This window comes from Pinus tabuliformis, chromosome 3_2 (genome assembly GCF_031772625.1).
Source record: "Pinus tabuliformis cultivar Carrire ecotype Pingquan chromosome 3_2, CPIR1, whole genome shotgun sequence".
Classification (NCBI taxonomy): domain Eukaryota; kingdom Viridiplantae; phylum Streptophyta; class Pinopsida; order Pinales; family Pinaceae; genus Pinus; species Pinus tabuliformis.
This window is the reverse complement of record NC_142302.1, coordinates 572,580,223-572,585,415: the sequence shown is the minus strand read 5'-3', so window position 1 is coordinate 572,585,415 and position 5,193 is coordinate 572,580,223.

Sequence of the window (5,193 nt, the reverse complement as noted above, 5' to 3'; positions counted from 1 at the left end):
TATACTGCACCAAAAAAATAAACGATTGGAGTGTTTTTTTATTAGTTATTTTTTTATTTTTTTTAAAAGACATATGTTATTTTTATGTTAATTATAAATAGAATCACATATAATTTTTATATTAGACTATAGAATGTATCACACATTATTTTTATATTGGACTGATAGAATGTATCACACATCTCTCTCATCTTAGGCTATAGAATGCTTCTCTTAACTCAATTAATATAACATTTGTGGCATGAATCTAATGACAGTGACATTGTATAATTGTTTATGTTTTGGCTTTTCCATTGAAATTTAGTGAAATCTTATTTTAAATGCATAAATAAATTTGGTACTGTCAAAAGTCCCAAAGTGGTTGATTCACACATATTTCTTAAGTCAATTTTGTGATTTTAACGAATCTCTACTATATTTGATTCAAAATTTACTAGGAAATATACTAATCACAATATTGAAAATTTAGACTATAGTTATTTAAACCCTTATTTAGTTTACAATACAATTTCAAACAATTTATAACCCCGATTTAATCAATGCTAATCACAATTGGTTAACCAATATTACATAGATATTGAAACCAAATCAAATTTCAATCCATAAACGTATATCCAAATTTATATCCAAAATTATAGTAAGTAACTCTTAAAATATCAACCAAATAACTATATCAAATACCGCAACCCAAATTGAAGTAAGCTATAACATTAAGGCATATTTTATTTTCCATTTATACCACTTCAAACAATTCAAGAATCAGAAACAAGGAACTTCGATACTCCACACAGCATGCAAAGAATTACTTTGATTTATGTCTCCCAGTGCGGTAGCTTTAAATAAGACACTTCAAAGCTTTTATCATTCCTACCTGCATAGTAACTAGAAATTGGGTTTAGTCTATGAATCAAATAAATTGGGTTTAGTCTATGAATCAAATAAATTGTAATGTTTTTAACAAAGAATGACAACTTATCTTCCTACAAAATGTAAATATGAGTAAATAAAGCATATATTTTTTTACAATAATAAACTTTAATCATATCAACAAATAAGTCATTTTTATCCAATGTTCTTTTGAAAATCAGAATCAAGGAGAGGGGAAAAACAACTTGAAAATATGCAATTTTTTTTAGGCCATTTTAGTATTTAGTAATATAGTGATCAACTACATTTAATTGTAATTAATATTAACTTCTTGAAATTGTGTTAATTGAATTTCATACCTTTTGAGTAAGTTGTTTAGATTTTAAACATTTCTAAATTTATCTAGAGCAGAATATAATCATCAATAAAGAATCTTAGATTGGAACTACAAGCTTGGGCTGGCAACCTCCCAAGGCTAGCCAACTACAAATCCAACATAATAAGGCGACATTTTATCGAATTAATGTTTGGGAATCATAGTGTCCATGTTAGGCCTTAGTAGTAGATCCAACAGATTAATCGATAATACCACAAATGCTAACTCTCATTGAAACCAATACAAGTCATACCAAAGTTTAATATTATAAATTTGCATAGGGTGGTTAAACGTAGTTGTTGCTTTAATATCCTATAATAAAAAATATAATAGAGACGAAAAAATAAGAAGTAAGAAAATAATGAGAAATAAATCCCCAGAGGGGAAAATCTTCTTGTGATCTTAATGTGCATAGTTCAACTCTCTTTTAACTAGCTCGTTTTTCATCTTCATCATATATGTTCACTACTCTTAATCTACTTGTGATATTAATATGCATAGTTCAACTCTCTTTTAACTAGCTCATTTTTCATCTTCATCATATATGTTCACTACTCTTTGTCTTTATGCACCGACAAAAACATAAACAATTTCACTCCTCCTACATCATGACCAATCATCATCATGGGTTTTGTATGGTTGACCCATAATCATTGTACCTTTGGTTTTCTGCATTGGCACACCCTCAACCATTACAATCCTCACAGTCCTCAATATCCCAATTGGTTTCTGCTTACCATAAACAACACATCACATTTTGTGGTTTTTGTTGAACAAAAACATTAGGGGTTTCACCCATGAACCTTTATTTACAAATTGGTTTAATTTAAGAGTACCATAATATTTTCAATATAACACATTTTGAGAGTTTACATGCCTCATTATGCTTGTACCACATTATTGATTTGGGTACTACTTAGGGATTTTGTGTTCATTTGCATCACTTTTGCATCGACATAGTATTATTATTCTTACAGTCTTTCTTTTATTTATCTAGTTCCTTGCATGTTTTCTATCTTTATTTATTCTTTGTGCCTTCATCATTCATTTTTTTCATTCTCTTTATCATCATCTTCTTCCATCAATTTCCACCCTTTGCCACTGCATCATTCTCTTCTCATCATCTTCTTTTATCATTCTCTTTGTTGTCTTCTTCTTCTTTCATGGAGTCTTCTTCTTTTTCATTTTTGTAATTTGATTTTTCTTGCAAACAACTAATTATTGATGTAATGTGAGGTGGATTAATCTTAGAAGGTTGGGATAATATCAAAATTTTAGGACTAAGTTATAATGAAGCAAGAGTTTAATATGTTGATGAATCATGTAACTAGAAAGGTTTCTACGAATCCATCTATGAAGATACATGAGTGCCATCCACTATACTCATGTATCTTAGTAGATATAATTCTAGGAATCCTTCTGTTCCATGATTCGTCAACATATTAAACCATCTTTTCATTATAACTTGGTCCCAAATTTCTAATATACCTTCTAGATTAATCCACCTCACTTTTCCCCTTTAATCGAAGATTCAACTTCTCCAATTTCACATCAAGATAGCATGTGATACTCGTAACATCCTCATACCTATCCTAGTGGTTAATTCCATAACTTAATGTCACATCCTCTCTGCATAAGAGAATACATGATACACAATTACTACATGTGTGCCTTGACTTAACAAGGCTTACAAAACACCAGGAGAAAACAACGTGTCTATGCCTAGACTTTTATAGGACCAAAACCTTATGCACTGTCAAGTATAATGAAACATGCATCCCCCTTCTTTTCAATTGATTATAAGTGAATCTTCACATCATGTTTTCAAATAAAATACAACAAACATTTAAGAATGCTTCTCTAATCACAATTTGACCATTACTCCATAACACTACTCAAAAAATTACAAAGATGTTACTAAAAAAATTTACAAACTCATCACATATACTCATTTACATCTCATAATCATACATATATTTTCTCTTAACACTTCAACAAAAGTCTTCCTTCATATATTTAAAGTGAATAACCTCAACTTCATAAATATTTTATTCATATATATTAAATATACACATGCCCAGAATAATGGATACTCTTGCACTTACATTGAAATTTCACCATGACTTTTAACTCAAAACTTAAATAAATTTCAAAATAAACCATTTTTACTTTTATTTTATCATTTCGCTTACACATATCAATTTTATCATTTCACTTATACATATCAATTTCCAATGTCTTTAATTTTGGTAATTTTCCACTCACTTTATATATACTTTTCTTTTTCATGGGATCGTCTTCGTTATCTTGTTGGGTCCCTATAATACTAGTGATTACCCCATTACTATTGTAGTTATACCCCTTATTTATATTGTTGTGCCCCTATTACCCCCATATTATTATTTCTGTGCCCCATAGAATCCCTCTATTGTTATTTTTGTGGCTTTATATTATTATTGTTAGGTCGGCTCGATTATATTGTGACTCCTTAGACTCCTATATATAGAAAGGAGGTTTTGTCATTTGTATCATCCAAGAATTGTTCATTTATGAAATGTAAAGGAGGTTGCCCCTTCGAAGAGGCTTAATTCTAAGGCGTTGATCTATCTTTTCTATCTTTTCTTGAGCTGGTTTCATAACATTTGGTATCAGAGCTTTGGATTCTAGGGTTTCGCTGCTCCAAACAGGTCATCGTGGCATTTTCGCTATAACTTTTTTTCTGTGACGTTTCATAAGTCGCAAAAAAACCCATTTGAGAAGAATTGGCGCTAAACCTTGGGTCCGAATTTCAGAGCTTTTCGCACGATATTTTCGGAGATATGATCTGAGGAAGTTGGTCTTTTTGCAGACTCCTGAATTACATTCAAAACAGGTGACCTGGGGAAAATCGTCATAACTTTCTCTCTGAGGATCGGATTGAAATTTCGTAAAAGGGTACAGAAAGAGGACGGACTGTAGTTTCTTGTGGGTGTTTTTTAGATCCAAAGGTCGAAACAGTGACTCACGGCACGTCGTACAAGTTAGCTCTACTGAATTAGTCTATAATCAAGTCACTGTGGGAGATTTCGCATAACTCTTTTTTGGAGAATCCAATTTGGGTCAGACTTGTGGCATTGGAAAGAGGACACAGAGAGCTACTACAGGTCACAAGTTCAGAACTAGATGACTGGAAAGTACAGAGATACATCAGAGGCAATATCAAGCTCCGACAAAGTGAAAAAAGGTGTGTAGATTTTTTTTAAATTTTTGCTTAAGCTTGGTTTGAAAATTTATTTTGAAGGAATTCAAAGGGCATAGTAGAGCATTATTATCGGTAACTGATGCCCCGAGGAAAGAAAATGCAAACACCTAGTAAGGAACCTGAAAGCTCTAGCATGACTCATGAAGAAGAGGAAGAAATGCTACATGATATATCAAAATTACAAGAACAAGTGCAACAAATGTCACGCTCACAAAAGTTAACAGATGCTAAGATAAATGGCGTGGAAGCTAAGATAAATGGCGTGGAAGCTAAGATGAATGGCATGGAAGCTAAGATGGACAATTTGAAGATAGATTTGAACACAAATTTGAAGACAGGCATGGCAGATTTGAAGACAGATTTGACTAATTTTCTACAAGAAATACTTACTAATGGTGAAAAGGTAGTAAAGGAAACTCATGATGTTAATCATGATTCCATAGACGCTAATGTTGGATCGAAGAATCACCACATTCCAAAAATCGATATGAGGAAGTTTGATGGCAAGGATCCCTCCACATGGATATTACAGATGGAGCAATTCTTCGATCTCAATAATGTGCAAAACACACAAAAGGTACGTATGGCAACTTTATATTTGGAACCAAATCAGTTTGTATGGTATCAATGGCTTTGTTCTCGTAAACAATTTATCACTTGGGCAATTTTTACGGAAGAATTGATAGCACATTATGAGGATACAAAAAGC